We start from the raw sequence: 16965 nt of genomic DNA on the forward strand, positions 1-16965 counted from the left end.
AATTGTTTAAATAGTTGGCCATGATCAAACTTGGTCAAACCCTATGTTTATCATAGTCATCCTCAGTCAATATAACTCAACCATATTCAATTATAGTCAACCATGATTCACCAAAGTCAAACATTCTCAACTTTACATAGCTAAGGCCATCCTTAGTCGATCACACTCAAAATAAATTGTAGTAATATGAATATTAACAAAGTTGAGGAAGAAGAAGAAGAATAATAATAATAATAATAATATTAATATTAAAATTGACTACTCTATTAATATTATTATTATTATTATTGAGCACATTATTAATAATTTATAATATTAAGTTTCAAATATTACGCTTTATAATCTTATATCTAAAATATTATTCTTTTAGCATTGAGGTTTTAATATTAGTATTATAATATTGCATTTTAATTTGAGGTTTATCGATATTAATAAATAATATTAATAATAATAATAATAATAATAATAATAATATATTATTATTATTATTGAGCACATTATTAATAATTTATAATATTAAGTTTCAAATATTACGTTTTATAATCTTATATTTAAAATATTATTTATTTAGCATTGAGGTTTTAATATTAGTTTTAATATTAGGATTATAATATTGCATTTTAATTTGAGGTTTATCAATATTAATAAATAATATTAATAATTTTGTGTTTTAACATTAGGTTCTATATTTAGATTTCAATGTTAAAACTTACTCATTTAATTGAATACTTAACTAACACTTATATAATTATTATATTTATATAATAATCAGTAATAATATTAATTAGGGTTTGTAGATTTATGTGGCAATGATTTTGAATTTAAAAAATATTAATATTAAATCTGTGTCATACATCTAATAATTATTAATGTGCTTGTTATATTCTTATCTGTGTATATCAACTACTTTTACTAATATAATTGTGTTGCTTTAATTATGAATAACTTTGATAATGAAATTATTTATCAATTACATTATTTATGGCTATCCATTCGAATTATAAGAAAAATATCCTACTTAATTTGAGATCTACACCACATTATTTCACATTTTCATTGAAACACTTAATCTGAGCTTGGAGCACTTAATTTGTCCATATAGGCCTTCATAACTGAGCATAATTCCATCACATATTCCATTTTTTTTAATGTATAGAACATTGTTATCATAACCAAACTGGTGATCGAAATGAAAAAGCTTGTGCCCTCGGAACGAGATTACCAAAAACACATAAAATATTCATATTTTAAAGAAAAACATATACATACATGTGCATCCATATGAATCCATACATATATACACAAATAAGCAAAATTTCTCATTTATATAGCATGTAAGGGTGCACAAAACCAAAATAGCATTCAGTGCAATCAATCGCCAGAACGAAACCACATCTATAAATAGGCTCTAAATGGCCTCTAGCATTAAAAAAAAAATCATGCTACAACAAATACCTACATATCATCAAAATCATTGCCTATATTGGGATCTTCATCATCAATATAACCCTCTAAGCATTAAAATAAGATAGAAAAGTCGTAGCATGCGAAGTAGAGATTTTGTTTGAGCAATGGGTACATTTTAGTAGAGTCATGATAGAGGAGTCTGGCAACTAATGTCACTAACGCCAAAGTACATAGGGGGTTTCTGATCTTTATTAAATAATAGTTCCTTACCCTCATACATGAAAAAATCCAATGGAAACATTGTGATCCCCGCAATGCTGATATCCTGAAAAATTGTTAATTTTGTTTTATTTTGAGTGAAATCTAAAATTCTATTTTCTCCATATGAAATCCAATGAGGTTGGAACTACTATCAAACACCCCGAGTCATTTCATGGTAATGTTAAAAATTTAAATAAAATGAGGGGAAAGAAATATTAAAGAGAATGTCACTTTTACTTACCGGTCGACTTGGTACCAAACTGGGCTACTCTAGTTCAGAGGTTCGATTCACACTAGTTTTGATCCAAAAAAATATCGAACTGATTAGTTCCATCAGTTCTGGTTCGGTTCTAATAACATTGATATAAAATAAATTGAATTTAGACATATAGATCCCATTTCTAAAATATTCCAAAATCTAAAATCTACCTTGAACTTTTCTTATTCTATTATTTAACTTACATTACCTTTTTTATTCTCCTATTAAACTTAAAAATAATCATCATTTAACTATAAATATCTTTAATAATATAATTATTTATCTAAAATATCATCTATAATTTTATGTACAATCATGTAATTTTCTATATTAAAAAAAAATCTACCCACATTTTATTTTTCCAAAAAACACTTAATTTATATGTGAATATGTAACCTTTATATACCAATGTGCAACCTAATTTAATTATTCGAAAATATTATTTAAATATCCCATATATACCCCATCGCAAGTAATAATTCAATCATATTCCTCGTATTTTCCGAATATTAAAAAAAACTGACACACATTAAATTTTACATATTTTAACAGCACGTGATCCCGCCAGTCGGAATCCTAGTTGGCACGCCTCGTTGTCAGACATGCTTCCACCTGGGTTAAGGGACCCCCCTCTTTCTGGATGTCTAGACTCCCAACTTCAACTGAAGGGGCCACTTCATACAAAGGATCTCCAAGGACAGGGCCGCAACCGATACAAGCACAAAGCCCCGGTGAAGACGGTTCCTCCCCCAAAGGCGGTGTCGGTATCTGGTTCTTCTCTGTCAGAGCGAATCCACAGTCTACAAAAGAATGCTTTGGTGGGGAAATGGTATTTCCCGGAAATGAATGACGGCCAAATGAGAGAGTGGATTACAAAATCTTGGTCCCCAATTATTGGATACACTCCTATTATCTCACGCCTTATGAAGGACTGGCTCTCGTTCCACTTCCAAAAGGAGTCTGATCTGGACCTGGTTCTGAACAGACCCTGGGTCTCAGGTAGAAGCTTCCTGTCTCTGTCAAGATGGTATCTCGGCTTCGATCCTCTCAAAAATACTCCCTCCCACAGTATGATTTGGGTAAAGCTCCCCAATCTCCCGTTGGAACTTTGGACGCCGGAGATCCTGGCCTTAATTGGAAATGTGATTGGAAAGTTTATATATGTTGATCCATGGGTCAGGGGAGAGCGGGACAAAAGAATCGCGTGGATTCTTATCGAAAAACCATATAAGGGGGGCTACCCAGACCAGATTGAAATTTCTTGGGATGGTGCCAAGATAAGTCAACGATTAGATTTTTGGGGAATCCCGTTCCGGTGCTCCTCTTGTCACCGAACGGGTCACCTTATCAGGGACTGCAGATTCCGTTGCCACAGGCCTTTCTCCTTTCCCTCCCGAAAGTCGAGGCAATTGGGCTCCGAATCCCATTCTGAGGACATCAGCCTATCGGGGAACCACTTCTCTTTCAAATCCTCTGATTTTCGGAGCACACAGGAGAATTCTCAGAATAGGCCTGAGTCTCCAAATTTTGCGGACTTCAAGAGCCCCCCCATATCGTCTGGGATTAAAGATGCTGCTGATTTCACTAGTCCGCCCGTCCTGGAACAGCTCGAGGAGGCCGCCGTTCCTTCCCCTCCGGCGATGAACAGAGCTGATTTTGTTGTAGGATCGCATCCCATCCTCATCTCTTCTTCCTCGCCCTCTCCAATCAAATCGCCCTCTGTCTTGCACAAAGAAAATGAGCCTCAGTTGACTCCGACCCCTTACAACTCTCCTACAGACTCTCCGGTCAACAAATATGATAGTGACATTGACCACCTTCTACACCGCCACCCTCCGATTCTTGAACCGCTGACCATCCACAGGCCTTCTCTCCCAACCATCAGTCCAAACTCTGCCAAAAATATCACTGTAAGGAGGAAACAAAAAGGTGGGAGTCGTCATTTCAGAGGCAGGACGATTGCCTCCGATCTGGGAGTCTTAAATCTTCCCCTCATTGATGTCCCAATTCTTGAATCCTCTGATCCTCAGCCCCTTAGAGAAAGCACGGCTGGTCAGTCCTCAAAATGACCTTCTTGATTTCATACAATATCAGGGGCCTGGGTGCTGCCCCAAAATTCCTGGCACTCAAGGAGACGCTCGCTTCTGCTCGCCCCCATATCATTTTCATCCAGGAGACAATGCACCCTAGCTCGGTTTCATTGGTCTATTTTAGAAGAATGTTTCCAACATGGCACATCGCCGCTACTAATGCAGAAGGAATGTCTGGTGGTCTGGTGGCTATGTGGGATCCGCAAAAGGTTAAAGCGAAGGCTTTCAAGTGTTGCGCCGGAATTCTTATTTCTGCATCTATCAGAGGCAGATCTCAGATTCTAAATATCCTGAATATCTATGCTCCCTACAGGAACAGACTCCCCTTTTGGGATTCTTTGTTTAACTCGGAAATTTTAGACATAAATTCTTTGCTAATTGCAGGTGATCTAAATATGACTCTTAATCCAGATGAATGCTGGGGTCAAGGTAGAGCTGTGGACAACCTGGCCCACAGAATGAGAAGGGAACTTTTAAGGAGGGATCTGGTTGATATCATTCCAGATAGAATGACTCCAACGTGGAACAATGGAAGAATGGGTTCTGCCTACATAGCAAAGAGAATCGACCGATTTATCTTAAATTCCAGTATTATTGAAAAGTGGGGAATGCCGATTGCAAAAACAGGAGCAGCTTTCTCCTCGGACCACATGCCCATCATCCTGGAATGGGCGCATATGGAGCGAAGGATGGGCTATTCATTTAAGTTCAACAGAATCCACCTTCAAGATGAATCTTTCAACGACTTCATAAAATCTTGCTGGAGAGATATTCTCCAGTCTGAAGAGGCTTTTCTACATACTTTTAGAGACAAAATTCAACTGCTGAGGGAGCATGCAAAGACGTGGCAGATTAAAAAACAGAGGAAGGATAAACAGGATCTATATGATATTAATCAAGAAATAAGTCGGCTATCCTCCACAATCCATCAAAGCGGCCTGTCACTGGACAAAAAATCTCTTATCAGAACTCTGGAAAGAAAAAAGCATGATCTGCTGAAAAAAAAGGAGGCAACATGGCGATTAAAAAGCCGAGCTACATGGCTTAGGGAGGGAGACCGTAACACAAGTTTTTTTCACAATTTTGCCAATGCTCGCAGAATGAAGAACTCAATTTGGCAAATTGAAAATGGTGATGGAGACCTTCTTTATTCCCACCAGGAAATTGCTGCAGAAGCCACAAGATTCTTCAAGGAACAATATAAAAGGCAAAGCGGTGATCTAAATGACATGCTATGGGCTGTGGGCCAATTGCCAGTTATGTTCGATGATGCCGCAAACGAAGACTTCTTTAGGCCTATATCGGAGGAGGAGCTTTCTGATACTATTAAGAGCTTCAAAAAAGATAAAAGCCCGGGGCCAGATGGCTGGCCGGTTGAATTTTTCACTCATTTCTATGATCTGTTTAAAAATGACATGCTGGACATGGCGGATGCCTCCCGCGTCTCAGGGAACATCAATAGTGCCTTATCGGCCACCTTCATTGCTCTAATCCCCAAAAAAGACAAATCAACGTCTTTTGGGGATTACAGGCCGATCGCACTGTGCAATTCGCTCTACAAAATCATTTCTAAAATAATTGCCGAAAGGTTGAAGAAAGTCCTAAGCTCCTTCATTACAAAGGATCAACATGCATTCCTAAAGGATAGGCTCATCCTGGATGCTGTTGCCATGGCCCAGGAATGCCTCTTCTCCATCTCCTCTAAAAATACAGATGCTGTTGCCCTCAAGATTGATCTAAAAAAGGCTTTCGACTGTGTCGATTGGAGCTTTCTTAGGATCCTCCTGGCAAAAATAGGACTAAGGCCCCGGGCAATAAGCTGGGTGATGGCGTGTGTCGAAAGTGTAAATTTCTCTGTTATCATAAATGGCATTCCGTCTTCCTTCTTTCGCGCCGAGAGGGGGCTCCGCCAGGGATGCCCTCTTTCCCCCATCCTCTTTATTCTCGTAATGAATTCTCTAAGTACCCACATTAATCTTGCTGTTGTAGAAGGAAGGTGCAGACCAGTCAAGATATGCAGGAATATCTCTCTTTCTCACAATCTTTTCGTGGATGACATTTTAATTTTCGCAATGTTATGCAAATCCTCTTGGGTCTGTCTCTTTGTGATCCTCCAGAGGTTTCATTCTGCCTCGGGCCTCAATATTAACAAGAGGAAATCAGTGCTATATCACAACGCTACAAACTCTGCAATGGCTCAGTGGATTGCTGATCATTTTGGAATTTCTCTTGCACTGATAAAGGACGGGTTTTCATATTTGGGATTCCATTTAAAAGCGCGGGGATATCGCAGCCACGATTGGCACTGGTTGCTTGATCGTTTCTACAACAAAATATCTGGATGGGAAATGCGTCTTCTTTCACTTGCTGGCAGATACATTTTGGTGCAGGTTGTACTCTCCCAACGCGCGGTGTATTGGGGCCACCTTTTTCTCCTTCCGGCCTCCATCACAAAGAAAATGAAATCTATTGCTGCAAATTTCTTGTGGGGCAGCCGATCTTACCAGACAAAATTTCACCTTGTGCGCATGGACTCTATCACAAGGTCTAAAAAGGCAGGTGGTTGGGGCCTTCTTAACATAAATTTTTTTGGAAAAGCGCTCATCTGTAAGTCCCTTCACAGAGGCATCTTTGGCAGCAGTCCGTGGAGTTCTCTTATCAAGCAGAAGTATCTCAAAGGATGGAATATGGCTTACTGGTTCAGAAGGTCCTCTCTCGGCATCAGATCTGGCTCTCCCATTTGGCTCTGTTTCAGGAAATGTCAATCCTTTTTTATGGTAAATCTAAAATGGACTATTTTTTCTGGCTCAAGTGTCTTCATCGGTATTGACCCTACCCTGCACAACCTAGAATCCATGATCCCTCCACCATTACTCACCTTCTTCCATTCAAAGGGTCTTTTTACCTGGGACAAGCTCATTCTCACTTGGTCCTCTCAGGAGCCTATATGGAAAAACGACCTCCATCTGGCCTTACCCCCCCCCCCCCCCCCCCCCCTCCGCCCCCTATGGCTCTCTTTCACCTCCCGTTTCACTCACAGAGGGATCACTCAAATGGGGACAAAGGATGAATTGATTTAGTCTCTTGGGAAATCTATCCATCCCATCACTGTCAAGAACCTCTACTCCGCCCTATCCCCCCTCTCTCTGCCTTCCTCCCCTTCCTTCCCCATCAAGCTTTGGAAAGCCCACTGCCCTCTCAAGTCCATCCTTTTCTCATGGCTTCTTTTCTCCAACAAGAACCTCACTTGGGAGGTCCTTCAAAAAAAAGGTTGGCACGGTCCTAGCAGGTGTCAGCTATGCTCAGCCGCGGCAGAATCAAATTATCATATGTTCTTCGAGTGTATCGCCTCCACTGCAATCTGGTATGAACTCTCTTTGACCTATGGTTTTCCTCACCGATCTTTTGCTTCTGTACAGGTTGGTTTCTCATGGTGGAGCGCCCAATGTCCTTCCTGGCATGCTCTCTTCATTCTCACTTGCTGGCATCTCTGGAAGTGGCGAAATGGCCGTATTTTCCAAGACAGCTGTTTGCCTCTTAACTCTATCCTGATTTCTATTTCGGGGCTCATGCCTGTGGACTAAGCGGGCTCTCCTACATAGCTCTATCATCCCTTTTTGATGCAGCAATGCGCTCCAATTTGTAATATCTCTGCGCTCTTTCTGAATGAGCTCACACAGATCTTTTATATATCGCCTCACCTTTGGACAGTTTCTCTATTAGTGGGAATCAGTTATCCCCTCTGTTTTTGTCTATTATGGCTGATATGGCTGAGGTTCTTTACGGGAATCAGCTATTCCCTCTTCAAAATGTTTTTGTCCATTATGGCTGAAGGTTTGATCACATATTTGATCACATATGTACATCCTGATCTTTATATATTCTTAATATAATCTATTCTGCTTTTTCTCTCTTAAACTTTTTTTTACATATTTTATTATTTAAGCTTTACTTATTCTATTATTCAATTTACAAATTACATGTGCTCATCTCTTTAAGAGACCATTTACCTTTATTTAATTATGAATAACTTTGATAAAGACAAAAATTATCAAGAGCTGTCATCTAAGATTTACGGTTGTAGGTAGCCATATATTTCTGAATTATTGGCAAGTTGTACAAAGCCATACATTTTTGAATGATAGGTAAAATATCCTAAATCTACCGCGCATATAACATCTACTTTTCATTTTTTCCTATACCTGATGCCGATATTCATCGGGTAATAAGAACTTTCTGATTCAATGATCTACCAGCACATTCAATTATTTAATTTGTTAATGGCTGAGATTCCCATGTTGTATTGACTTTCCGTCTCCGTCTCCCTACACATGGCCCAAATCTATCTGCTGATAAAGCAGCGGACCAATAGCTCGCAGTTATCGAGGAAACTTGTGGAGTTGTTTTTAGTGTGTTTTTTTGAAAATTTTGTTGATTGAATTTGGTTGAGAAAATTGAGTTTAAATTTTGATTTGTATTATTTAAAATGGTTTTTTAACTGTATATTTATTTAGCACACATAAAAACCCTTGGGAGGTTTTGATTGTGTAAAAATTAGCTATCAAACTTGCGATTCCAATAAATTGCTGCCAGATTTTGACTTAAAAAACCCACTGGAAAAGCTTCCAAAAAATCTCTTTAAAGACAACTCCAAAACCTATACCTAACTCGGAGCAGATATAACTCAGAGCAGTGTTTCAATGCTGGACTATGTTGACAATCCCAAAAAAACCCACGTGACATATCTAGGCTGTTTGTCTTCTTACGGTTGGTTGCAATGTCAAGTTGATACTTAGTCCAAGTTTACAATCAGGTAATATTAAAAGTGAAAAAATAATTGATATTCAAGAATAAATAGCGTAAGCGTTAATAAATTAGTTATTAAACTAATTAAAATAATATTATTTTAATTAAAATAATATTATAAATTAGTTGTTAGGAATAAGTTATTAAAATATTATTTTATTATAAAGTAACGGTTAAGAATTTATTTATTTTAATTCTATATATTAAGTAAATTAATTTATAATACGACAAGAATTAAATAATAAAATTATAAAGATTTAGAATTAAGAATTAGTAAATAATTTATTAAATAATAAAAAGATATTTAGTTATAAATATAGTTTTTATTTATTTTAAATTATATATTTTTTTATTAAATAAGTTAAATTATAATAATTAATAATACTACTAGTGTTAAAATAGAAAAATTACTAAAATAAGTTTAATATTAGAAAATTTAATTTTGAAGGAGAATCCAGAATTAAAATTAACTCCAAAAAAAGAAAAAGGAGATAGGGGTGGAATCACGAAGAGAGGGATTTCACTCTAAATTTCCAACCATCATCCATGTTGAGATTTCTTGTATGTTTCTCAATCTCGATAGTCTCTCTAAGCTTCCTATGGTGGAAGTGATCAACCCCAGCAATGACTTTGGAATCCCCAATCCAGACATGGTGCTTGGATTCCTCTGCATGTTCAACTAGTGCTGATGAGCAGGAACAATTGTGTCTAGTTCCTGCTGCATGCTCATGGAATTTTTGGTTAAGGAGTGAACAATTTCTCCAATGTAGGGAATCCCATAGGAGACATGGATCAAGTAGACACCTTTCATGTCTTTAGGGTCTAAACGGTCTTTAACAGATCCAAGGGAATTTGTAATGGTATTAAGAGATTTGAATGAAGAAGAAACATTACTCTTTTTAAGGATATGGGAAAACCTCTCTGTGGTCCCTTGGATAAATGGGAGATGAACTGTAGAGATATGATCAACACGAGTAGTCTTAACCCTTAATTCTTTACAGGCTTTTTGAAAGGCCTTGAGTTCTAGTTTATCCACTATTTTCAAAAACTTCAAGAAGATGAGATTTCTCCTACTCTAGGTGGTTCTCATAAGAGATTCTCAGAGCACAAGTTACAAGAGTGCTAAGAACACCAAATTTCTGCGCTGGAAAATGATGAGAACTAGCATGAATATATTGTTCTGTTTGAGTTCTTTACGAAACTCTTGGTGAGAAACTGAACCATCATTCATTCTAGAGAGGAGAATGTCAAAGAAGGGAAGACACTCGTTCACCTCAACTTCCACCATGAACTTGATGGAGTTTGATTGAGAATTAAGATGGCTAAGAAACAAAGCTAACTTCTCATGTCCATGGGGCCATATGACGCAAGTATCTCCACCAAACCTCTTGCATTTTTTAGGGTGAAATTGAGCTGAGACTAAAGCCTTGGTCTCAAATTCCTCCATGAATAATTTGAGGAGGAACGTTATTCCTCCATGGATTATTTGAGGCCTTGGACTTGGTCGTATCTCAGACCACTACAATCAGAACACATTGCCTCACGTCAAATATACACCTGCACAAACTACATTGACATGGATCTGCTCATGGCTTGCAGGACATAGACCCATGTCCCAGGTTTGCAACTCCACGGGCAAACCCGAACCAGGTCACAGAGAAACATAACTAGGTTGACCCCTAGGCAATCGTAAAGAAACGTGAGGCACATGACCTCCCTCATCAAACCTTGACAAAGGTCAGAGATTCACGACCCCTCTAGTGACGTCTAAATTAGGAACTCGGCCCACTCTTCCACCCACACCTTCCTCACTTGCACAAAAGGGGATGTAGATAACCCACTTCAAACACCACCAGATTTATAGTGGAACAATGAGCTGAAGATATGGAGGATCTTGATGAACCATGAGCAGCAAAGCCCTCAATGCGACCGGCCTAGAAGGCCAAAGTTGTCATCATTATATATATAAAAAATTCATTATATATACATATATATATATATATATATATATATATATATATAATGAATATAATATTAGTCAAATAATTTTTTTAAGACTATGATTTCGTTTTTGGTTAGAATTTGTTTTAAAATGCATAAACACTCTGAAAAAATTATGCACTAAATTTGTGAAAAATTTATAGATCAAATTTATGACTCCAAAAAGACTCATTAGATTTAGAAGAAATTGGAGTGGAAAAAATAAATAATGAAATTAATATAAAAATTATACTTGAACACATAGTTATAAGTGAATATTGATATAACATTAATATTATTTTGTTAATTTGATTATTTAAATTTATTTTTAATAATTGAGAATAATTTATTATTTTTCTAATTCAATTCCAATTAATAACCTATATTAACTTAATATAAAATGTAAAACCCTAAAAAGTATTTTTCTGATAGCTGGAGAACGTGATGATTACCTTTGAAAGGGTAAAATTGCTCATTATCATTTTTTTTTCCCTCGCAACATGTCTAGCGGGCCTACCCTAATGGGCCGCACAGCATCTGACTCAACTACAATGACCCACCTCATCAGAGAGGGCCAATGACTTGGCCCGGATACTTTAACCAAGTGGAGTACCCATCATTTCATGCCATGCAAAAAATCTTGACTATCTGATTTAGGGGCGAATTACGGACGGGGAGGAAGACATTGACTATTATCCCATGCAAATAATTTTGAAGATCTGATTTAATGACAAATTACGACACGGGAGGAATCTCATTGGCAAACTATTGTAAACCGTACACGTGGTCGTTGTCCCGAGTGGTTAGGGACGGCTGTTTTAGGGACGGCTGTTTATAGCCTCCCGGTTTGACTCACGGTGTATTTATCGCTGCTCCGTATCAAATTTCACTTCGCAGTTTTGGCTGTTGTATCTGTTGGCTTTGGCGAATATATGTATAAATATTGCTTATTCAGCGAAGATGTTCTTCCCCTGAAAATTATTTTAAACCTTGATCCATAGAAATACAACACAGAAAACCACCCCACTGAAATGTGAGGGTGATAATTGTTTACTGGTGTTCAATTGATAGTAAATATAAATAGCTGTATACAGTAAAGTATAATAGAAATTTAGATAATTAGATAAAAATTTATAGTAAATGAGTGAATACAACCCAGTAAATCAGTGTACATGCACAACACAAAGATATTGTTTACAAAGGTTATAAATTTGTTTAGAAATTTATTTTTGGTAGGAATTTATTAAATTTTTTCATAAAATCTAATTATAAGAATATTTGACTTGTTTTTTCTTTTTTGGGTGGATATCAAAAAAACTTCTTGAGTACCCAAAATCTTGAAGTTAGACAATTGTGACTAAGATTTACTAAAATTTCTGTTAGATTTTTATAAAAATCATTCCAGAATTTCCACTATTTTTCTTGATAAACTACTCTCAACAAAAATTTAAAACTTCCACTGTTTTCCTTGATAATTATTTTTCTAAATTTTGAATTAATAATAAATTGACGTAATTCATTCCAGACAAATATTGAAAATAAATCAAAATAATTATTAACATTATTTGATATCGTAATTTAGCTTATCAATAAAAATTCAAGTAGTCATTAAAGTTATTTAACATATAAATCTAATAGTATGAAGAGGCCACTGAAATTATTTTTTAATATATTTAATGACACAGATGAGAAGACATATATTTAATGGCAAAAATTATAAAATACATATTCCATTACTAATTGCAATAAAGTGATCAAACACAATGGTTGATGACTATTCTAATTAGACTTCTGATGATTCCCAACACAATATATATCTCACACGAGAAGTGATATGGGATGGCTACTTGTAGGGTTTCAGCTTCATCACTTATTTAGCAACCTCGCCATTGCTTTGATATCCAATAACTTATTTAAGGTAGATTGAGTTTTGGGCATCGTTTTCCAATGGATTGGCCGGAACCAATACAGAGAGTTCAGTGTATTGCAGAAAGCGGCATCCAATGCTTGCCTTCGAGATACATCAGGCCTGATGAAGAGAAGCCCATCGGGCAACGGGTGGTGGAAGAGGAAATACCCATCATAGATCTCTCCGGCCTCTATGACGAACGCCGGAGGAAGACCATGGAAGAAATAGCAAATGCATGCAGGGAGTGGGGATTCTTCCAAGTGATTAACCATGGGATTTCTCCGGAGCAGCTCGAGGCCGGAAGTGAGGTGTCGAGGGAGTTCTTTCGTCTGCCATTGGAGGAGAAGCAAAAGCACGCCAATGATCCTGTGACTTATGTTGGATATGGTAGTCGAATTGGTGTGCACAAAGGCGCCACTCTCGACTGGGGGGATTACTATTATCATCATTTTTTGCCGCTTTGCATACGAGAGGAGCACAGATGGCCTTCTAAACCAGAGCAATATAGGTGACGAAGGATTCATCTATGTGTTGGCCCCTTTAAATATTGTAGTTTCCATGCTTCTTCTTGGATTGTTTTTAGTTGTTTGTTTGATTTCAATTATTAGAGTTTATGGGAAATAATATTTATAGGTTGGATTGTTTGTTTTTTATTTGATTTTCCACATTTGGTCGGACATTTCAGAAGAAGAACCAGTACTTTATTAAGCCTGGATATCGATATTGATTATTATGATGTGCTTCACAGTTTGGGGACATTCTTTTGCATGCCACTTCATGGAACAGGACTTACACAGATTTATGCGAAGACAGAGAATAATATATTATTTGTTTTATACTCTATAAGTGGTTTTTTAAGATGTATAGGAAATAGGAAACGGATTACAATCTATTTTTAAATATAATTTTTTTGCACCTAGACACTTTCAGACTTTTGAACTCATAAAAGATCTCAATTTCTGGTTTTTATATTTGTAGATAGCATTTTCCGTTAATATATCAGCCAAAATCATAATTAGCGAAAATGGATTTAGTCTTAAAGGATAGTTTAGTGGGGAGTTTTTGTTATTAAGTATTTTTTATTGGGAGTTTATATGGTTAAATTTCTTCAAAGCTTTTGAGCAGATCCTTTCCGTTAATATATCTGAATTTTCTTCTGAATGTGGTGACCAATCGTATCCATATCTCAAAACATATCTCTAAACTGCATTAAAAGAAGGTAACTAAAATAGATTTGAATTGGACGTGGACCGAAAGACTCAAACACCTAACTATTAAATTAAAATATAAATACTTTGGTGTGTAGTATTTTAGTTAATAGGCACGGGTATGTTTGAATTGGCCATTTTCATTAATTTATATTTTACCTTGTTCAACCTGTTAACCTAAAATTATAATAAATAAATAAGAATCTGCTAACCTGTTTATTAACATCCTTGTTCAAGCTGTTAACCTAAAATTACAATAAATAAGAATCTGCTGGCTTGGATTCAAAGTTTTTTTTTTCAGTGTATGCAGTCATGAAAGATCGATAATGTTTTCTCAGTTTGTGATATTTGCTTACATGACAGGGCTAGAATGAAGGAGTACTGTGAAGAAACGTTGGAGCTTTGCAAGACCTTGCTATCTGTGTTTTCAGAGAATCTGGGCCTTCCTCCGGACTATCTAAAGGAAGCTTTTGGCAATGAGGAGAGCATTGGAATTTGCGTTCGAATCAATTATTATCCCGTGTGTCCACAGCCGGAACTGACTTATGGGCTCTCCCCTCACTCCGACCCTGGAGGAATAACCGTTCTACTACATAATGATGTCGTTGGTCTGCAGGTTCGAAAAAATAAATTATTGGGTGCCCGTGCGGCCTGTTGCTAATGCTTTGACGATAAACCTAGGCGATCAAATAGAGGTGAGTACTTCAAATAATATTTTGTAAAAATCCATGGACATGGACAAAGTGGTTTCAGGTTTCTTACTTATCTTTTTGGCAGATATTGACAAACGGAATTTACAAAAGCGTCGAACACAGTTGCGTTGTTAACAAGAAGAAGGAACGAATGTCGATTGTAGTTTTCTGTAACCCTAGTGGGGAAAAGGAAGTCGGGCCTATAAAGGAGCTGATCATGAATCCAGCCCTCCAAGATACGGGCAGATGACGTTTAATGAATACAGGAAGTTCATTCGAACTACCGGAACTCAAGGAAAGTCCTACGTAAATTCCGGCATAAGTTTTCGATAGAATAGTAACATCATACTATTCTAATTAATGTAATGGTTTATCATGGAGCATTTCCGTTGCCTCTGTACTTGTTGGTTCGCCTGTATTTAGATAATCATACTTCTCTGGACTTGAGAAAAGACTAATTGTTTAAGGATATATCTGGATCTAAGTCTCCTGTTATCTCAATGTATATATACTTGTGTGTTTAATGTTTGAATGAACATATATACCTATATTTGTTTATTAAGTAATGTTTGCCTAGTCTCCCGTTATCTGATTGTAAATATATTTCTGTGATAAGTAATGTTTGCATGCTCAGTGACTGGCGGTTCTTAAAAATTTTAATACACCAGACCATATATTTGAGGTGGCAGTTCAGGAGTCCTGAGAAGGACGTCAGGGAAAGCGTATGTTATGGCGTTTCTGTCAAAACAGTTGACAGACCTGCCACAAACCTGCTTCTGGCCAGGAGACTGAAGAACGTCCCATGTGACGAGAATCCGAGGAAAAGATACTCGAGGCGATAAATTTGACTAAAATTAGTATCCGAAAAGCCTGCTGCTCTCCCACTGAACGACGAGAGGTGCAGACAATCTTATGTCCGATGGTTTCAATGTAAGCGTGATTAGTCAGGCATATAAATCAGCGAGCACCAACAACAGCAAGAGTGGGTGAAATGAAATAGTGACGCTTTACGATCAGAAGTTAACATCAAAATCTTTGCTTTTTCAGTAGTGCTGTAATTGCATATGCCGTCCTCCCTAACAACGTAGCATTTGTTTGCGTGCTCTCGATTATAAAGTACGATAGAAAAAATAGTTAAGATTCCTAATGCCCGTGGATTAAAATGGGATGCGTTTTAATTTTGGAATTTGAATTTATTGATTTGGACTTTGGGTGTAACTTTAAGTTAACTAGTCATTCGATAAATGATAAGGGATATAGTCAAGTAAGTAAGTTTAATTGGTAAATTATTTATTATTTATTTTTATATTCTATATTAATTTTTAATATTAAATAATAAAAGGAAAATTTTAATATTAAATAATAAAAAATTAAAAATGATTGAGTGTTTATATATATATATATAAAAAATAGGTTATATGACAACATTTTTCTTATACTATGATATAAAGTAAGTTCATAATACATTCATTATGAAAAAAAATAAAAAATTGGGGTTTATAGTCAACTAATGAAAAGTAATCATTTTTGTAATTTTATTAATCTCATAAACACATATATATTTCTTTTTTTTAAAGAAATTTATATTGCTGAAAAATTATTTTATAAGTATTAAGAAAGCATGACTAGGCAGAGTATTTACATTCTCGATATTTTGAATTTATAGCTAAATTCTTATGCCAATATGAGTAGATATGCCAAAAATCAAAATTTTAGAAATATATTAATTCATCTCGGAAGGAAGGTCAACATGTGATCAAAAGCTCCCAACCTAGAGAGGAAATAGGGAAGCTCTAGTCCACTGGAATTATTGGAGGAGAAATGCTACATGGTGGTTGTGGTTGATAGAAAGAAGTGATTCTTCCACTTGCTCAATGGACATTGACACTTCATCTTCAGTTCTCCATATAGTGGTTCAATGTTTAATTCTTATGCCAATATGAGTAGATATGCCAAAATTCAAAATTTTATGAAATTTTAGAAATATATTAAATCATTCAGGAAGGAAGGTCAATATGTGATCAAAAGCTCCTAAGCTAGAGAGGAGATAGGGAAGCTCTAGTCCAATGGAATTATTGGAGGAGGAATGCTACATGGTGGCTGTGGTTGGCAGAAAGAAGTGATTCTTCCACTTTCTCTTTGGACATTGACACTTCATCTTCAGTTCTCCATATTGTGGTTCAATTTTTAATTAGCAGGTCCATAACTATGGTCACAATGACTACTACTTGATTAAACCATAAAAGATGGGAGATGCGCCCCATCAAGTGTCTACACTCCTCAATTTGAGGAGACATATTTACTTCTCTCCTAAACCTCTAATGGTTCCAGTGGTCTAAAAAGAGAAAATCTT

At 36.3% G+C, this 16965-nt stretch overlaps 1 pseudogene across 1 annotated transcript; it reads left to right on the top strand.

The window, feature by feature from the left end:
* Nucleotides 1-12750: 12750 nt before the first annotated feature.
* On the top strand, nt 12751-15138 carry LOC149201562 (jasmonate-induced oxygenase 1 pseudogene; annotated as a pseudogene). Its single transcript, XR_016253681.1, has 3 exons — nt 12751-13220; nt 14284-14615; nt 14698-15138. The product of XR_016253681.1 is annotated as a jasmonate-induced oxygenase 1 pseudogene (transcript).
* Nucleotides 15139-16965: the final 1827 nt, after the last annotated feature.

The sequence above is a fragment of the Pinus tabuliformis genome, chromosome 2_1 (assembly GCF_031772625.1).
Source record: "Pinus tabuliformis cultivar Carrire ecotype Pingquan chromosome 2_1, CPIR1, whole genome shotgun sequence".
Taxonomy (NCBI): Eukaryota; Viridiplantae; Streptophyta; class Pinopsida; order Pinales; family Pinaceae; genus Pinus; species Pinus tabuliformis.